General features: G+C 51.9%; 1 protein-coding gene across 3 annotated transcripts in view; it reads left to right on the forward strand.

Moving 5' to 3' along the window:
* Positions 1 to 20,060, forward strand: part of PKNOX1 (PBX/knotted 1 homeobox 1) — a 63,101-nt gene that overhangs the window by 228 nt on the left and 42,813 nt on the right. Inside the window, exon 1 of one of the 3 annotated variants that reach the window (XM_059164830.1) lies at positions 582 to 1,190. The exons of the other annotated variants lie outside the window; for them this stretch is intronic. The gene's annotated coding sequence lies outside the window, so the exon portion shown is untranslated. Of the gene's footprint in view, positions 1 to 581; positions 1,191 to 20,060 lie in introns of those variants that run through there. 3 annotated transcript variants of the gene reach the window in all.

Below are 20,060 nucleotides of genomic sequence, written 5' to 3' on the forward strand. Positions count from 1 at the left end.
CGCCGCGGCCGCCGCCCCGCCGCCGCCGCCCGGGTCTCCGCGGGCCGCCGCCGCCCGGGAGGGCCGCGCCGGACCCGCCGCCCGGGGCAGGGGGCGGGGAGGGGGCGCGGGTGGGGGAGGGGAGCCGAGGCGGCGGGGAGGGGCGCCGTCCGCCGGGCCGCCGCGGGGGCGCGCCCCGCTTGTTTTCTGTGTGGGCTCAGGGACGCGGAAATTTCTGGAAGGCGCCGCCGCTGCCGCGCGGGGCCCGCTGTGAGGCGCGCGCTCCTAACCGTCCCTCTCGGAGCGCGGCGCGCGCCCCTGCGCGGGCGGGCGCGCGGGGGCGGGGCCGGGCGGGGGCGCGCGGGCTCGGGCGGGGGCGCGCGGGCTCGGGCGGGGGGGGGAGGTGGCGGGGGCGCGCGGGCGGCGGGGGCTGGGGGGGGGCGGGGAAGGGTGGCGGCGGCGCGCTCGGAGCCGCGGCCGCCGGGGTGCGGGGCGGAGCCGGCGGCGCGGGGGCGGTCGCGGGCCGGGAGCCGGGCCCGGGGCCGCGCCGGGGTGCGAGGGGCGGGGGCGCGGGGTCGCCTGCAGCCCCGCTGGAGGCGGGCCTCGGGTGGGGGTGGGGATCGGGGCGGCCGCCGTCCTGCCCGAGGGCGGGGTGCCCCCGTTCCCGGAATTAGTCGGCGCTGGTGTGCGGCCTGTGGCGAGTAGCGGCCGCGGTGTGGGGTGCGGGAGTGGGTGCCGGGAGGTGCGGGCCAGGGGCTGGCCCGTCGCCGGCGTCTCACGTCGCTGCGGGCGAGCTCCTGAGTCCCTGGACGCGAATCAGGAAAAGTTGCGTCCGCCCTGCGGGGTCCCGGCGGCCGCGGAAGGGCCTCGTGGTGCCCGTGTGTCGAGGCTTGGCCCGCGGGGCCGGCCCGTGTGCTTGTGGGCCCAAGGGGCCGCGTCCCGAGCCGGGCTCGGGGCGGGTGGCCCGGGCCCTCGCACGCCCGCAGCCCGGGGCGGAGGCGGCGCGTGCAAGGGCTGCCCGCACGCTCGGGTTGTAAGAAGGAGGTTCCCTAAGAGCCGCTGGGGTGTCTCCCTGGGCAAGTGCGCCCTCCCCACCCGGGGTGCGTGGCACCCTCGGTTGGGTTGGGCGTGAGTTTATGCTCCTTTCTGACATGTTCCGAGAGAGGAAGTACCTGATCCGCTTCTGCAGTGCAGCGCGTTGGATCCATTATGTAAGGCTCTGCATGGGGGGCTGGAGACACTGAGGGGGAGCCGGAGGCGACGTGCAAGCGTTTGCCGGTGTCGGTGCCGCGCGCTCCTGCGCTTGTGCGCACGTGGACTCGGGGGTGGCGGGCCGACTCCCAGCCTCAGTGTCCTGAGCCTGGAGAGTGACACGTGGGTCACGAAGGTGGAAGGTGTGCGTGCAGAGCAGGAGCTGACCCAGCGCTTCCTTACGCAGAGGTGGGGGACGCTTCGTGTGTCCGATTTACAGGCGGGAGTTAGAGTGGGTGAGGTCCGCGGCCGAACCAGAGCTTGGAAGACTGACCTTCAGGCGTGAGGGTTTCTGAGTCCGCAGGTGGCGTGGCTGAGGATGGGGGGCAGACACACGCATCGACCGCTCCGTGTCCGCTACAACTTGAGAGACGGTGTGTGTATGATCGGAAGGTGCTGCGGGCGGACAGCAACATTCTAGCTGTAACTTTCACTTTGCAAATTGTTGCGAATTGTTAAAGTACTTGAAACTGTTTAGGAGAAAGCCTGAAACCACGGGAGGGGGTGGGAATCCTCTGCCTCCGGGGGCCTTTTTGTGCTTCACCTAGCCTGGGGGCTCCTCACCCACCTGTTTTAGACAAAATGAGATGGAGGAGGGAGCCCATCTGTTGAAATACAGTTTAACCAAAGTACTGAGCCAGACTGATGCTCAAGCGGCTTGGGTGCCCTTTGTTAGCTTACTTAGTAACAGGTCAGTTTCCTGCTGGAGCTGAGACCAGCCTAAGTGATGGGCTGTTTCTGTAGCAACTCCGGAGCTTTGTGAAAATATCTGTGGCTTCTCTTGGTGGAAAAGTCACAGGTCCTGTGAAAACTCTGGGATTTCATGTCTTCCTTGATGACTGAACAAGTACTGAGTTTCAGCCGGAGGTTATTGGGAATCAAGATGTGATGTTGTTTCTCACTCACATTCATGGAGAGCAGCGTCAGAACCTATCAGGAGGCCTGTGTATGCACCTTGTTTTCTTTCCTCGGGTGGACAGGGGCGGGCAAGCGCAGAGCAGTCTGCAGTCATTGTCAGGGGCGAGGGAGTGGCAGCAGCCACGTGGGGAGGGCTGCCTTCTGCCGAGACCAGATCAGTTCCCGGTGTGTCCTGGACGGTGGGGAGTATAGTGTAGAAGAGCTTCAGTCTGGAAGTTGCTAGAATCAACGTCTGAGAGCGGGAGGCCTGGTCATTTGGCAAAGCCCTGGCTGCACAGCCTGTCAGAGGTGGCCACACCTGCCATCCCGCCAGCCGCCCCACCGCGTTAGCTGTTGTTTCTGGAAAGTTCATTCGCAGAAGGCTGTGTGATATGGCAACGAACGTGCTATGTGACAGGGTAGTTTGAAACCAGTGGCTTGGAAGTGCTGTGGTTCGGGGTGGGGGGCGGCGGCCTTCGTGAGGGGAGGGGGCAAGGGGACAGCAGCTCCATTCTAGCTGGGATTCCTTAGGGAAAAGGTTCTCTGGTGTTTTCAGAATCTTCAGAACAGCCGACCTGCCCGATGGCAAGTGTCAGAGTTTGTGAGTAAACTGAGCCTTTGTTCCCCGTCTTGAGGCTTCCTCTCAGTGACCCGGTGCATCACCTGACAGGTCCACCCGCAGGCCTGCCTCTTCTCTGAGTGGCTCAGCCGCGCAGCGTGGATTGCTGGTGCTCCTGTCTGGGGGAGACCATTTCAGCTTGGGGTGACCCCACCACCACCTAAAAAGTGTGCATGACTTTGTGCAGTCTCTAGCTGAACGCAGCCCTCCGTGCGCTGGTAAGGCTGCTGGGCCCGCTCCCTGGAATGGCTTTTCTCATTTTCCGTCCGTGCCTGGCGCCTCGGGATGGTGAGCTGCCTTCGGCAGGTGGCAGCGTGGCAGGGAGCAGGCCGACTTCAAGTCTAGGGGTCGGGGGTTACAGAGCAAGAAGGAAACTAGGAATCTGGTGGGTCCCGGAACCACTAGTGCTGGACTTCGGGGCCCACATAACTAGCCTGAGCTCTGGCAGGAGGCTGGGCCGCCCTGGTTCGGCTGGGCCATCGCTCTCCACGGTCTGTGTGCTCTGCACACTGGTGACCACAGGGTCTCCCCTCCCAACAGTTTGGGGCCCAGCTCTACCGGCCTGGCCTCTTCCTGTTTCCCAGCAGGCACCCCAGAGAGAGTGACGAGCTCCTTCCCTCCGCCTACCTCCCTAGCCCTGACCCCTGCGCCAGGTGCTGCCCTCAGGGAGGGGCACAGGCCTTCCGCACTGCCACCCTTCTTCCCTGGGGTCTCCCGTAGGTTTGGGTCACTTGGAAGGGACCGTGGATTGGAAGGTGATGTGGTGCAGGTTCCAGCCAGAACCTGCACCTGATCAGACTTGTGATAATAATGCTGGTCTCAATACCCGTTGTTTTATTGATCAAGGTGTGTATATTTTTGCATTAAAAAATTTAGGAATTTAGCTTTGCTTTCTTTTAAATTGTGTTTGTCTATACCCACCCCCACCCCAGAATGGATGTCAGCAGAACTTATGCCGCATAAATGCGGACGCTTCTATGATGCTGCAGGGCCAGGGGTGTGCACCTGCGGGAGTGTTGACATTGGGGCCAGATGCTTCAGTGTTGTGGGGGCTGTTCTGAGCGTTGCGGGATGGCAGCAGCATTCCTGGTCGCTACCCCGCAGAGGCCAGAAGTGTCTTCAGATATTGCCAAATGTCCACTGGGGGACAAAAGTCGGCCCCGGTTGAGAACATTTCCCAAAATGTATTGTGTGGAACCCAAGTTTAATGGGATACATATCCATTTTTACGTGTTAGTTATTTTAGTTATTTTGTGCCTTTAAAAAAAAAAAGATTTATTTATTTATTTGACACAGAGAGAGAGAGAGAGAGATCACAAGCAGGCAGAGAGAGACGGAGAAGCAGCCTCCCTGCTAAGCAGAGAGCCTGATGCAGGGCTCGATCCCAGGACACTGGGATCAGGACCCGAGCCGAAGGCAGAGGCTTAACCCACTGAGCCACTCAGGCGCCCCAGTTTGGGCTATATTTTTAGTCGGCATTATCATGTATGTTTCCGTGTACTTACATAACCCACGTGCTTCTCACTAAAAAAAAATGTATCAACGGTCTCCACACAATTTTGTGATTCTTTTTTTTCCTGTATTGCTTTATGGCATGTCTGATGTCACAGAACCTTATGAGCATTTAGGTTTGGGTATTTTTTTGTTTTTTTCTGCCATTCTCTGGCCTACCAAGCCTAGTGCTGGGCAGATCACAGGGGATGTGGGGAGGAGGGCTGGTGCCCCTGGGTCCCTTTCTTTTTTTTTTAAGATTTTATTTATTTATTTGACGGGAGAAATCACAAGTAGGTAGAGGCAGGCAGAGAGAGAGAGGAGGAAGCAGGCTCCCCACTGAGCAGAGAGCCCAACGTGGGCCTTGATCCCAGGACCCAAGCCGAAGGCAGAGGCTTTAACCCACGGAGCCCCCCAGGCCCGCCCCCCCCCCCCCCCCCCCCCCCGCTGGGTTCCTTTCTGCTGCCGCTCTGTCCCTGAGCACACAGTGCCTGGGAGGAAAGATTGTCCTTGTGGAAGGGCCCTTGCTTTGAGAAGTTGGGGGTCTTATTTTTTTCCTAAAACCATTCCTTTACTCTTTTTTTTTTTTTTTAAAGATTTTATTTATTTATTTGACAGAGAGAAATCACAAGTAGATGGAGAGGCAGGCAGAGAGAGAGAGAGAGAGAAGGAAGCAGGCTCCCTGCTGAGCAGAGAGCCCGATGCGGGACTCGATCCCAGGACCCTGAGATCATGACCTGAGCCGAAGGCAGCGGCTTAACCCACTGAGCTACCCAGGCGCCCCCATTCCTTTACTCTTAATAACAAGTCCATCATGAAAGTTTTGAGTGTCAGGTTTTTGTTTTTGTTTTTTTAAAGATTTTGTTTATTTGACAGACAGAGATCACAAGTAGCCAGACAGGCAGGCAGAGAGAGAGGGGGAAGCAGGCTCCCTGCTGAGCAGAGAGCGCCATGTGGGCTCCATCCCAGGACCCTGAGATCATGACCTGAGCCAAAGACAGACTTTAACCCACTGAGCCACCCAGGCACCCCATGAGTGTCAGTTTTTAATGATGCCGATGATGGTCACCGTTTGCAAAGCAAGGGTGTGCTGTAATTTTAAATTCTACCAGCAATGTCCTAAGGCCTTCCAGGTGAGATTTTCTGAAACAGATTCTGATGCCATGAAATCAACTTCATTGTTAGAATTTTGCTGTGACTTGAATGAACATGTGGGCATTTGACTTGGGAATGCACCCCCCCCCCCATACAGTTTGTTTTAACAGGATTTAGTATCTGATTTTGAGTGTTAACTCAGTAAGAGGCACCTCCCCAAATCTTGTTTGAAAAATAAAGTGATTTCTTGACAAATGTTTTCCTTAATACGAGTTGTTGACTGAACACCTCCCGGGGCTGGGGGACATGAAGCCGGGTTGGAGGGTGGCTGGCAGGTGACTTGTGCTCGAGGCCCGGGCACTGATGACTTTCCACACTCTGAATGAAATCTCCTTGAACCGCAGTGGCAGTTTCCTGAAAGGTGTCTGGGAAAAGATCTTTTTTTTTAAATACAGAATTTTGACAGTTTTCTTGGATTCCTTGACGCTTTCTTAATAAACAGGTTTAGTCTGAAAAAGGATCCTCAGTTAAATGTTTTTTGGGAAATGCTAGTAACCAAAACAAAAAAAGAAAAAGAGGGAGAGATGTAGTTTGCCAAGGTCTCAGGCCGCAGCTGTAGTTGGTGTGACCGAGAGCACGTAAACTTGAAATTCCCCTCGAATGTCTGGCATTTCTCGGTCAGTGGAACTGATCGTGCTCGTTAGTAAAATAAAGCCGCTTTGGAGAGCAGCTGTGAAGCTGCGGGGCTGGGGAAGTCGAACCCTTTGCTCATAGTTTGGCACAGAGGGAGGGATCAGGCCAGGCCGCTCCTCCCGCCTTGGGCGTGTTTGGAGACTCACTGAAAAATGCAAACGACTTGATGTCACCAAAGTGAGCCACTTTTAGATGGGTTAAAAATAGAAGAGTTCAGTTTTTAAAGTATCGCATGCCTCTCTGGACAGCTCTGCTTTCAGACCAGGGCCTGGAAGCCATCCCGCCATGGGCTCCTCTCGCCTGGCCCCGGGCCCGCGTGTTCTCCATTTGAAAAGGTCACAAAAGCAGGAAAGCACAGTCTAGGGAGGACAGTAGGCAGCTTGCAAAGCCTATACGGTTCCTGTCTGGCTCTTTACAGAAAAGCTCGCTGACCTCCACTGGGCGCTCAGCGGAAGCGCCGGAGGTCAGCCCCATCTGAATGGATAAAGTTGCAGAAGTGTGCTGGGGAAACCCGGGTAAGAAGAGGGAGGAAGTAGGAGGGTTTCCCTTCGTCATCCTAACGGGCCGGCCTGTGGCGAGAGCTCCTGCGCCAGAATTCGACCCGGCCAAGGCCTCCCTGTGCCTCCGGGCTGGAAGCTGACTCCGTGCCCAGTCGTTCTTCTCTTTTGGTGTCATCTGAGCCCTGGGGAACCTTGCTTTGCTGATGAAGTCAGTATATAGGGTCGAATTCTCTCATGGGTGCCACCTCCTGGCCCAGAAGTCATTCCGGGACCCCGGATGCTGCTGGGAAGGCGAGGAGGAGTCCTTGGTCACGGGCCTGTCCTGTGGGCGCCAGTCCCGGTGTCGGCCGGGCTCTCGGGCTTGGGAGTGCTGGGCGCGAGGGCCCGTGGGCCCTGGGCAGGGCTCCGAAGTATGGGCCAGGGGACTGGGGGGGCGGCTGGCCGGGCTCCTGGGGGGCTGGGCTGGGGGTGCCCTCACTGGTCTTTCGTTTTTCAGAGCTTTTTCTTTCTTTCTAGAATCCTCCCTCCCCAGCTTTCTTGTTTGCTGGTCTTCGGGGCTCTTTCAGCATTTCTTTTGTAAAAGGAGTAAAAAAGGGGACTGATAATCTTCAGCTCTTTTCCGACAGCTGTTTTCTCCTGCATGTTTTGATGTGTCTGGATGTGTTCGTTTCTCTGTTCAATTTTCATGTCAGTCCAGTATATCCGAAGAAGGTGACCTGTAGCTTTTAAAAATTTTTAAAAATTTCTCTATCACCATGTCTCTTATTTTCCCCATTTTTTTCAAAGACAATTTTATGTGACTCGATCTCCAAGTGGATAATTTAATTAATTGAATTTGTGTGCAGTGGAAAGCCCTACGGAGCACTCCCAGTATCTCTGCCTTCAAAGCTCAAAGGAATGTTTCTCTAATGTATTTGTTTCACATAATAAATAATGTTGAAAGCAATGATGATAGTGCAAATAAAACATTTAAATGTTTTCTAATTTTGGTTATATTCTTGATAGGGTGTCATTACAATTACCTGAACTCTGTCTAGACTCGTCAGAATAATCGCGCGTTGCACGTAGTTATTGTAACGTGCTTTGCTGTGTTTGATGTGGTTCCTCATTGAAAGGAGACATCCTGGTACTGTACTGTGAGTACACAGACAACTAAATGTGTGTGTGTGTGTGTGTGTGTGTGTGTACACATGGTTTATACAGGTTACATGACATTCATTGGGAAGGAAGCATTACAGCGAAGAGAAATCCACGGATAATAAAGTTTACCCCGTAAATGCCCCAAAACTCATTTTAAGGGGTTAGAAAATGTCCTAAAGTGATCCTAGATGTGTTTGCCGTTCCAGCCTTGTGTTTGCACAACCAGCAGTGAGCCTCTAAGGACAAAATGTCACAGTCCCGACGGCTAAGGAGGACAAATAAAAGTGTGGAAGTACAGTGAACCTTAGTGTAGGTTTCTCAGATGCGGTGAGGCCTGGCAGAGCCCGGGGGCTGGGCTGTTGGTGTGCGGGTCGGTCAGAGCTGGTGTGAGAGCCGGCAGTAGAGGGCCGGAGGGGGCTGTGCGGCTCCCAGACTCCCAGAGGGAAATGCAGCCTCGGAGAACTTCATTTCAGCAAAAGGGTGTTAAGAAGAAAGAGGAGGGGTGCCTGGCTGGCCCAGTGGGTGGGACATGTGACTCTTGATCTGGGAGTTGTAAGTTCGAGCCCCACGTTGGGTGTAGAGCTTACGTGAAAACTTCGAGAAGGAGAAGAGAACAAGGAGGTTTACTTGGCGTCTTGAAAGCAAACAGCGAGTACAAGGTGGCATGAGTAAGCGCAGTGTGGGTAACTGCGATTCACGTAGAAGGTTGAAGTCTCCCGGTGGTGATGACTCCAGATTTAGAAGAGTGAAATCTAGTAAATGCTGTTCATGTGCGATAGCATCTGGAGCACAAGGAGGTAGGCAACTAATCACGATCAGTCCTAAGAAGAGGAAAGCATCTTTAGTAACATTACATTGGACACAACCAGACTCAGGTTACGGAGCGCTGGGGGACTGTGTCCTGTTGCTCAAAGGTAGGATTAATAATCATAAATTAATGCCACAGTAAAACTTGCCAAACGTAGAAGTTGCCAGTTGTATTTGTAAAAGGGAGGACTCTTAATGTGGCTCTTTGCAGGCTGCGAAGTAGACCAAAGAAAAGAAAGGATGTGGGGTAGTTCCTAGCCTGACCCTGTTGGCATTTGGGGCCAGATCATTCTCTGTGAGGGAGCCATCCCGTGCTCTGCCTGTGACTGAACAGCACCCCAGTCCCTCCTCACTAGACACCAGTAGCTACGTGACTCCCTAATTGTGGTAGCCAGCAGTGTTTCTGGACGTTTCCAGATGTCCTCAGGGAGTCAAATCGCCCCCAGTCGAGAGCCACCGATCTCAAGGAGTTAAATCATGTGGCCATAGATACATATACGAATTTGTAGCCAACAAACCTAAAATACAGATTCTCTTCATTTACATGAATCATTTAACAAAACTGGCCACCTACAGGCCACAAAGGAACACCCTAGTTTCACCCAAAAAGTAAGTCCTGTGGGCCAGATTCTCAAGCCATAATGCACCCTAGTTAGAACCTAAGAGTGAAGGGATAGCTAAAAATAACTCCCTGGAAAAGGGGGGTTAAGACCCCCCCCCCCCGTTGTGTCTTTTGAATTGAAAGCGGAGATCAAAAATTGTTTTCAGCCTGTGTAAGTGACTGGCAGAGGGCTGCGTACCGCAGTCCTAGAATCAGGCAGAAACCGTTCTCAGGAGAAAGAAAATGTATAACCTAAAGGCTTTAGAGCACAGGAGAAATAAATTCGTTCAGCTTTCAACTCAAGAAACCAGGAGAACAAGTAAAAGAAAATAGAGGAAAATCTGTTTCTGATTTTGTGACCAGATTAAGAAGACCCGAGAGCTCAACAGTTACAAAAAGGATGTGACTGTACGTATGAGGATCTGTATGTTTACTTTTTATTTTATTTTTTAAAGATTTCATTTATTTATTTGACAGACAGATCACAAGTAGGCAGAGAGGCAGGCAGAGAGAGAGGGGGAAGCAGAGAGCCCCGATGCGGGCTCGATCCCAGGACCCTGAGATCATGACCTGAGCGGAAGACAGAGGCTTAACCCACTGAGCCACCCAGGCGCCCCCATGAGGATTTTTAAATAGGAATAAAACATGCACAGTTTGATGGCAACAAATCAGAAGCCTTCTGGATGGTTTATGAGGAAGTTGTAAATGACCAGCATTTACCTTGGAGGTAGAAAACTTGTATAGACCAGCACCTTTAGATGAAATTGAGAAGGTCGTCAGGATTCATCTGTCTAAATAGACGCTAGAAACCATTGTGTGAGTTAGATCCAACTTTGTATAAAGTGTAGCAACCATTAACTAAATAAAAATCTGTATGTCATTATGTTACATGGTCGAGGTTTTCAGGGTAAAGAAAAGATACAGAAATGTGAAATCAAAGTGGTAGTAGGTAAATACCCTGTAATCCCAAATTTGCATTGTAGATAATAGTGTTAATTCGTTTTGAAAAAAAGTTAATGAGAAAACACTTACTGTGTCCCCCAAAAAGCCTAGAAACAGTGACCAACCAGTAGCAGTGAGCAACGGTGGTGCCTAGATTGTGGTCTGTGCATATCATTTCCCACTGAAAGGAATCTGAGCCCGTTGGATGAATGGCAAAGTCAGAGTTTGGTGCAGAATATGAACAAGATGATCATGGAGGAGCTCGTTTTACCTGAAAGCAAGAAAGTTATTGAGAATTAGTAGGGTATGTTAAAGGCTCTAATCGGTAACTAAAGGGGCTTGCATTGGCCAAACATGGGATAATTTGGAACATCAAAAAATATATGCATTTATATGAAACTCTGCTTATTTTTTTTTAAGTTTTTTTTTGATTTATTTACTTGACAGAGATCACAGGCAGGCAGAGAGGCAGCCAGAGAGGAGGAAGCAGGCCAGGCTCCCTGCTGAGCACAGAGCCTGATGCGGGGCTCAATCCCAGGACCCTGAGATCATGATCTGAGCTGAAGGCAGAGGCTTAACCCACTGAGCCACCCAGGCACCCTACTCTGCTTATTTTTGAAATGTTCAAACCCATGAGGTGATAATGTACTAAAAAATTGGTCACTGTTGGAGAATGCTGGGGAATCAGCGCAGTATTCTGAAAATTGACAGCCAGCCGGAAGGCAGCAAGCTTTAAGGAGCCGTCACTGGGGCTGCAGCCTGGAGGTTGGCCTTGGGGGTGGGGTGGGGGTTGGGAAGGGTGGCCGCGGGAGAGAGGTCTGGAGGCATTGCTTGGCGGTCAGGAAATGGAGATGTGAGGGGGTGCTTCACCCCTGTCCAGTGGGGTGAGTGTTTCTGTAAATCTGTGGAATGAGAACAGATTCTGGAAAATAATCTTCACAGTAGCAAATCAGAGCCTCTGTCACCCAGCATCTGAACCCAGATGCTTACAGCAGTATCAGGAATCTGTCCCCCGTTGTCCGTCTGCGTTGGCTACAATGTATGTTTCTTGTATGTGTCCATGTGGCATGAACAAGGAGTTCTTTCCTTTTCAGTAATTTGTGTTACGGTATTTTGGAGATGCCTGACTTCTAAACCTTGACTGTGGGAGGTGCCGCGTCTGCTCATAAACATGAGGCTGTCATTTTCTTTCGAGTCTCGTGAATGTTTGTGGAGCACTTGCGCGGGTGGGCAGAGTCCCGCGCTTCATCCTCGCTGTGGTTGGAAGTCGTTCCCGTTTGCCCAGGGACCGCCGCCTGCCTCCACGCTGAGGGCTTCTCATTTTGAAAGACACCATCAATCATACATGGGATTCATGAGATTAACACGGAGGCATCAAAGTCCTGCGGGTTACCAGATACTGTGCCGATTTCCCTGTGAGTTCTACAGTCATGTTAGAAACAAGGTTCCTGTATTCTCAGAGATCATGTGTCAAAGGCACAGCAGGGCTGCGAGCCAGACAGAGCGACCTCACAGAGGTATTTGACCTCTGAGGTCCCTGTCACCAATGATCTACCAGAGTGTTCTGGTTAACCACTGGTGTGAATCCCGTCACCCCATAAAACAACCGTTTCCTTATGCTCAGGGCTGCCTGGGTCCGGAATTTGGGGAGGGGAGCAGTGGCAACGGCCCCTCTGCTCCAGGTGGTTGATGGGGTACCGAGCTGGGAAGACTCAGGCTGGCGGTGGCTTGATGGCTAGGGCTGGAGTCTTGGGAGGACTTTCTCACGTCATTTCCACTGCTTTCTGGTTCCACGTGAGTCACTGAGATCAGCCCAGATTTAAGAGCTCAGCTCAGTGGGAGGAATTAGGGGGTACCTTTTAAAAGGGCCTCACATGGGTCGTGACATGGAGTATACATTCAGGTGATAGTTCTTCTCTCTTCCCCCTCTCTACCCTTCGTACAAAATGAAGAGTGAGCCTCTTAGAACGAATTTTCCACGCATCCGTGCATCAGCATGGGCTGTGTGAGTCGGCCTATAACACAGCTTTGAGACGATGTTCTTCCAAATTGGTAGAGATTTCATCTTTTTTTTTTTTTTTCAAAGATTTAATTTATTTGTTTGACAGAGATCACAAGTAGGCAGAGAGGCAGGCAGAGAGAGAGGAGGAAGCAGGCTCCCTGCGGAGCAGAGAGCCCGATGTGGGGCTCGATCCCAGGACCCTGGGTTCATGACCTGAGCCGAAGGCAGAGGCTTTAACCCACTGAGCCATCCAGGCGCCCCAAGATTTCATCTTTTGAGTGCTTCTGCCTTAACCAGCTCGGTCACCAAGAGTCAACGTGCGCATGTGGCTGACCTGGAGAGCGTGTGCTGGACGGGTGCGGCGTGCTTAGAGAGTAGCACCAAAGCCCAGTTTCACCAGCACTTGCAGGAATTGATAGTGTTCAGAGGTTTTTATAACAGTGTCAATATTACTAAGGTTTGTGCATTTTTGGTACTTCTTCAAGCCCTGGCAGGTCTAATGTCTTATTTCTTCTGTTCCATTGCCCTGTTAATTGGTTCTTTGCCATTACCCAATGTGGCCTCGTAGAGCATTTTGGAAGTTGGCATGTCCTCAAGCTTTCTAGAGAAACTCAGCGATGCGTGGAGGCGTGTTCCCCATATGCATATTACAGTAGGCCTCATTTCTCAAAAATGCCGGGAATCTTGATTGACCACAGCCCTGTGACTTACAGGTAATGACACATGCCAAGAACAACGGGTACACCCTCCGTGAACCGTCAGGAGAGGCAGCCCCGCAGAGCGGGCGGGTCCAAGGTTAGTGTGTGCGAACCGGGGGCATTTCTTATCCAGAAGCCCACCGGAAAGTGCAGTAACAATGAGATACTTTGGACAGTGGCGAGAAAAACCAGAAGATATTTAGGAATAAATCTGACCAGGAATACAGTAGACCTCCACGGAGACCATCGAACTTCCTGGGGTTGCAGGAGGGGGCCTTAGATGGGGTGACCTGGTACTATAGAGATGCCTCTTTTCCCCAGATTGGTCCATAAACACCTTTTGGACGTTGTTGTAAGGTTGTATCTTGACAGCAGGGACCCTGACCTGTCCACTACTCCATCCCAGCCGTTAGAATACAGAGAGGACGGTCAGTGAATATTTGTGGACTGAATGAAGTCGTGGCAAATGTGTGCCCTCCCTTTCCCCTGGACGGTTGCTGGGAGCCCTTTCCAGGCGGCTCTTGGATGAAACCGTCCTGTTAATGATTGATGACGGGGAACTGTAATTGATTTCACCCGTCCCCTGTGGATGACATACAGGTTCTCTTTCCATTTATTATTAAGGTGCCTAAAAAACATTGTGAGCGTGTAGCTTTTCTTGCTGTTAGTTTTTTTTTTTTTTTTTAAAGATTTTATTTATTTATTTGACAGAGGGAGATCACAAGTAGGCAGAGAGGCAGGCAGAGAGAGAGAGGAGGAAGCAGGCTCCCCGCTGAGCAGAGAGCCCGATGCGGGACTCGATCCCAGGACCCTGAGATCATGACCTGAGCCGAAGGCAGCGGCTTAACCCACTGAGCCACCCGGGCGCCCCAACTTGCTGTTAGTTTTTAACGCCCTTTGACGTGAGGCTTTTGAGCCCAGGGAAGATTTTTTGAGATTATTTTAAATCGACATGTTTTTAGGCTGCAAAGTTACAGCCCTATTCTTTTCTTATGCTTTATGTGGACTTCGTAAATTTTATTTTTCTCTGAGTAACTTGGTAAATTTTGGGGCACCTGGGTGGCTCAGTGGGTTAAGTCTCTGCATTTGGCGGAGGTCATGATCCCAGCGTCCTAGGATCGAGTCCCACATCCGGCTCCTTGCTCAGCAGGGAGCCTACTTCTCCCTCTGCCTCTGCCTGCCTCTCTGTCTGCCTGTGCTCGCTCTCTCCCGCCTCTCTCTCTGATAAAAAAAAAAAAAAAAAAAAGCTTGCGTAGATGAAGAATGTTTACAGTCTCTGTACATTTCTCTTTTACACCTTTTCACTAAAATTAAAAATCATGTCTCAAATCAGAAGCTTAATTATGTATTTTATTTATTTATTTAAAAGATTTTTATTTGTTCGGCAGAGAGAAGGAGATTACAAGTGACAGAGAGGCAGGAGGAGAGAGAGGGGGAAGCAGGCTCCCCGCTGAGCAGAGAGCCCGACTCGGGGCTTGATCCCAGGACCCTGAGAACATGACCTGAGCCGAAGGCAGAGGCTTAACCCACTGAGCCACCCAGGCGCCCCTATATTTTATTTATTTTTTTAGAGATTTATGTGTTTATTTGAGAGAGAGAGAGGGCGGTGGGAGTAATAGAGGGAGAGAATCTTCCAGCAGACTCCCCGCTGAGCAGGGAGAGCCCAAGGCAGGGCTCCATCCCAGGACCCTGAGTTCATGATCTGAGCCGAAACCAAGAGTCAGATTCTGAACCAGCTGAGCTACCCTGGTGCCCCAATTTTACATTTTAAACTAGGTTCAAGGCTAAAATGTAAGATTAATTGGCCAGATTTTCTTTCTTTCTTTCTTTTTTTTTTAAAATTTTATTTATTTATTTGAGACAGACAGTGAGAGAGAGCATGAGCGAGGAGAAGGTCAGAGAGAGAAGCAGACTCCCCGTGGAGCTGGGAGCCTGATGCGGGACTCGATCCTGGAACTCCGGCATCATGACCTGAGCCAAAGGCAGTCGTCCAACTGAGCCACGCAGGCATCCCAATTGGCCAGATTTTCTTAAATACTACAAATACCTTAAAGGTCAAATACATAGTTCATTCTAAAGCTTAAATTAAAAATATTAAAATCTAAATCTTTCATACGGCTTAATGCCACCCCCAAGGCAATAATTAAATCCTCTCAGACAGGGGCTCCTGGGGGGGCTCAGTCGGGGAAAAGTCTACAATGGGCTCAGGTCATGATCCCCGGCTCCCTGCTCAGCGGGAAGCCGGTTTCTCCCGTGTCCCTGCCTGTGGCTCTGCCTACTTGTGTTCTCCTCTGTCAACAAATAAAATACTGAAAAAAAAATGCTCTCAGGCAAGTAGGAGTTCCCATGTGGGGGACCCACGCTGGCCGAAGGGTTGTGGCCGGGATGAGGAGAGAGGCCCTGCGCGGTTAGGGCCTCTGCCTGCCCTCCGCCCTGCCGTGCCGTGCTCCCCAGCCCGCAGGAAGCCTTCCCGGATTCGTCCACCTGCTCTGAGCACAAAAGACTTCGCCGCCACTCAGATTCAGTCTGGTTTATATCTGTTCTTTTCTGGAAAACAAAACAAAACAAAACTAAATTTTGTCCCATCCGCCTGGACAGGAATGCCTAGAAACATTAAAATGCCTGCCTGTTGGATTCGGGCCACATTACATACTTTGATCTGCCTTTAAGGTCACGACACTAACACTGTATTCTTAGGCTGATTCTGAAAAGAGTGTAACACTTTTTATGGCAGTTTGTTCGTGTGGCTGAAGTTACTTGGTCCCTGAGTCTCAGGACCCCTTCAGGTTCCAGGTTTGATTTCACCTCTGCCAGCAAAGTGTGGGACCCTTGCTGGAGTTTAATCATTGCTAGATGAAAAACGGTTATTACTTAAAAATTGGTGATTCTTTCATTACTGGTGCGAGTTTTAGTGTTTCTGTACATGAAGATCAGAAGATTGTGTTTTCTTCGTCCGTATTAGTCTGGCCAGAACTCTTGAAAGGGTAGCAAAGGGACAACATCAGTACATGCTGCGGCCTTTTTTCTTACTGGATGAAACCTGCAGAGGTAGAACAGATGGAAGTACGGGCAGCCCTTCACCAGCGCGTACCGTCAGGACACTGGTTGACTTCCTGCCAGCTGGAGGATGGGGCTCCGTGGGATGGTAGGAAGTTAAGGCAGTGTCGGGGCGCCTGGGTGGCTTAGTGGGTTAAGCCGCTGCCTTCGGCTCAGGTCATGATCTCAGGGTCCTGGGATCGAGCCCCCAGTCGGGATCTCTGCTCTGCAGGGAGCCTGCTTCCCCCTCTCTCTCTACCCGCCTCTCTGCCTGCTGGTGATCTCTCTCTGTCAAATAAATAAATAGTCTTTTTTTATTTATTTTTATTTATTTTTTTTTTATAAAGATTTTATTTATTTATTTGACAGACAGAGATCACAAGCAGGCAGATAGGCAGGCAGAGAGAGAGAGAGGGAAGCAGGCTCGCTGCTGAGCAGAGAGCCCGATGCGGGACTCGATCCCAGGACCCTGGGATCATGACCTGAGCCGAAGGCAGAGGCTTAACCCTCTGAGCCACCCAGGTGCCCCATAAATAGTCTTTTTTTAAAAAAAGAAGTTAAGGCAGTGTTGCTGGAGTTTGAACATAATAGGAACTTACTTTTCCGTGTAATGCAGGGAAGAAATGGGGATTAATTGATGGTTTCAAAACTCCAGTTAGCCCGGGATTTTGTATCCTGCCTCACAGAGCAGTTACGGACGCGCGAGCCGACCGCTCATTCTTGTTGGCCGCTGTGAGCTGATTTCCCAGTTAATGCTGGGTTTCCCTCGGGCGCTCAGACGGTGGCTCGGGCCTGGCGGGCCTGGCAGCCTGGAGGCCTGCACCTGAGCCCAGAAGTGGTGCAGGGTGAGCCCCGCGGAGGCTGCTGGGAGCTGGTTGCCCTGTCGGGGAGTGGGGTTTGGAGGGGGCTCCGCAGGTGAGGAGCAACACTCTTGTGGGTGCCCCTCCATGGGCGGGTGCCCTCTGTGGGGTTCGGGCGGGTGGTGGGATCCCCTCAGCCTCTTGAGCCAATGGCGCCACCTGCTGGCGCCTCCCTCCCGTTCTTCGGTGTCTGTCCTGTAGGAATGCGGGTCCCCCTCCTGCTGTGTGTTAGTCACAGAATTCCCGCCACCCCCCAGCCCCTTAAGAAAAATTCCTCGCGTGGTATTCTGTTGTAGAGGGAGCACGGGTTTTCAGAGCATTTGGCACAAATGACACCTAAATTCCATTTAGAATGTTTGTACCAGTTATATCAGACTTTGTGGTTTTGCCCAGTTTTGATAGAAGAACTGCAAATCCATCCGTCTTTGAGGGGTGCCTGGGGGGCTCCATTGGTGAAGCCTCTGCCTTCAGCTCAGGTCATGGTCCCAGGGTCCAGGGATCGATCCCCGCATCGGGCTCTCTGCTCAGCAGGGAGACTGCTTCCTCCTCTCTGTCTGCCTGCCTCTCTGCCTACTTGTGATCTGTGTCTGTCCAATAAATAAATAAAATCTTTTTAAAAATATCCATGTGTTTTTGAACAAAATTCTGACTTTTCCCCAATATGTATTATGAACATTTGGAGACGGAAAGTTTGAAAGAGTAGGACAGAGACCCCTACCAGCTAGATTTAGCAGTCGTTGACTCTGGCCGCATATTGTTCGGCTGTGTGTGTGCCTGGGACCATCTGAAGTACATTCTGGGGGTTGTGACCACAGCCCGAAGCATCGCAGCCCTTGCTTCTCAAAACCGAGTGTTTCCTACGAGTGAGAAGCGCTGTCGGTGGCTAACAGCCCTCGGGCTCCCCCGTCGGCCCACCCACTCCACGCGTCTCCCCCGGGGCCCCTGCACTGCGTCCGGCAGCGTTTGCACTGTGCTCGTTTGGTGGTTCCGTCTTTACCCCCTTGAACCCAGAGCACACCCTCACCTTCCTAGTCCTGCAAGTGTGAAACGTTAAGCAACTTCTTGCTTTGAATTTCACTCTTACAGAGAAGCTGCAAAAATTGGTCAAAGACTTCCCGTCTGCCTTCCCCGGTGTTAACATTTTGCCAAGTCTGTGCCCGCCCCCCCCCCCCCGCCCCGTGTCTCACTGTGTGTGTGCGCATGCGTGCACATGCATACACACGCACGTGTGCCCGCAGCGTCGAGAGCGAGCCCGTCACAGACACGAGGCCCCTGGAACGTCAGTGTGTGTTTCCAAGCAAGGATAGCGTCTTTAACCGTAGCGCAGTGATCAACACCAGGAGGGTAGCTGGCAAGGTAGCCTTCTCGGGGGATGTAGATGTTGCCCGTTGTCTCACTAGGGAGCTTTAAAGCAGGAAGGAAGTAACAGCTTGGGGGCCCAGGACCCAGGTGAGGATCACACCTACTCACCTGTCACTTCCCTTTCTGGAGAGGTCCGCCCGCCCTCTCACGCTGGCGCTTGGGAAGCTTGCTGGCGGGTTCCTGTGCAGGCAGTGGTTTGCGGGGACAGCCTCAGGATTGGGCAGGGCTACGTGGTGGGGTCAGGTGTCATCTGTCCTTTCTGCGGGGGCTGTGATGTTCTGTCTCATTACCGATGAGGGGACTTGTCACCATCTGGTCAGGATGTTTTCTCTTTGTGGTGAGGCTCCTGTTTTCCCCTGTAAGTAACAGTAACTGTGGCTTGTCTCCGGGGACCCCGTGCGTCTCCGCCTCCTCACGCCCTGCGCTGCCCCGTGGTGGTTCTCGCCTGAAGGAGCGATTACTGTGCCCGGAGCCGTGATGATCAGATGTACCCTCCTGTATGCGCTGGCCGGGACGCCGCGCTCACTCGGAGCTTTCCACCCCCCGCTTGTTTATCCCTGTACGTGTGTCTGCCAGAACGGACTCAGCGGTGCTTTGCTTTCTCTCGTTTTTACTTCGACCACCCCGTGCTCATCGCGGCGGGTGCGCCCCCAACCCCCATCCCGTCTCCCCCGTCCCATTGCCCACCTCCCCTCTGATGACCATCAGTTTGTTCTCCATAGTTACGAGTCTCTTTCCTGGTCTGTCTCTCCCTCTCTCTCTTGCTTGTTGTTTCTTAAATCCCGCGTGTGCCTGTAACCGTGAACTCCTGCGGCACTCGTCTGCCTCTGACGGACGTAGCTCACTCAGCCCAATACCCTCCAGCTCCATCCGTGGTGTGGCCGGTGGACCACAAGAGCTCATTCTCTGTTATGGCTGAGTGGTGGTCCGTTACACACACGCGCGCGCACACACGCGCACACACACACCCGCCCCCAAACATGTTCTTTCCCCATTCGTCAGTCAGTGGACGCTTGGGCTGCTGCCATATCTTGATTATGTAGATACCGCTGCTCTCAACATAGGGGTGCATGCATCCCTTTGATTTGGTGGTTTTTTAAAACATTTTTTGTTTTAATTTTTTAAAAATTTAACTTCAGTTAATTAACACATAGCGTATCATTAGTTTCAGAGGTAGAGCTGAGTGATTCGTCAGCTGCACAGCACACCCAGCGCTCCTTACATCACATGCCCTCCTCACTGCTCACCCCCAGGCACCCTGCCCCTCCACCCTGCCCCTCCAGCAACCCTCAGTTCGATTCCTGTGATTAAGAGTTTCTTATGGTTTGTCTCCCGCTCTGATTTCCATCTTGCTTTATTTTTTCCTCTCTTCCGCTATGATCCTGTTTTGTTTCTCTAATTCCACATATGAGGGAGATCATGTGATAATTGTCTTTCTCTGATTGACTTATTTTGCTCAGCATAATACCCTCCAGTTCCATCCACGTCATTGCAGATGGCAAGATCTTAATTTTTTGACGGCTGCGTAGTATTCCATTGTGTGTGTGTGTGTGTGTGTGTGTGTGTGTACATATATGTATATGTGTATATAGACCACATCTTCTTTTTTTTTTTTTTTTTTTTTTTAAAGATTTTATTTATTTGACAGACAGAAATCACAAGTAGACAGAGAGGCAGGCAGAGAGAGAGGAGGAAGCAGGCTCCCCGCTGAGCAGAGAGCCCGATGCGGGACTCGATCCCAGGACGCTGGGATCATGACCCGAGCCGAAGGCAGCGGCTCAACCCACTGAGCCACCCAGGCGCCCCTAGACCACATCTTCTTTATCCATTCATTTGCTGATGGACATCTCGGTTCTTTCCATAATCTTTCCATAATCTTTCTTCCATAATCTTCCATAATCTATCTTCCATAATCTTTCTAATAACCTAGGTTTGGTTATCGTGGACATTGCTGCTATGAACATTCGGGTGCACGTACCCCTTTGGGTCACTCCATCTGTATCTTTGGGGTAAATACCCGTTAGTACAATGGCTGGGTCGTAGGGCAGCTCTATTTTCAACTTTCTGAGGACCCTCCGTGCTGTTTT

This window comes from Mustela lutreola, chromosome 2 (assembly GCF_030435805.1).
Source record: "Mustela lutreola isolate mMusLut2 chromosome 2, mMusLut2.pri, whole genome shotgun sequence".
NCBI lineage: Eukaryota > Metazoa > Chordata > Mammalia > Carnivora > Mustelidae > Mustela > Mustela lutreola.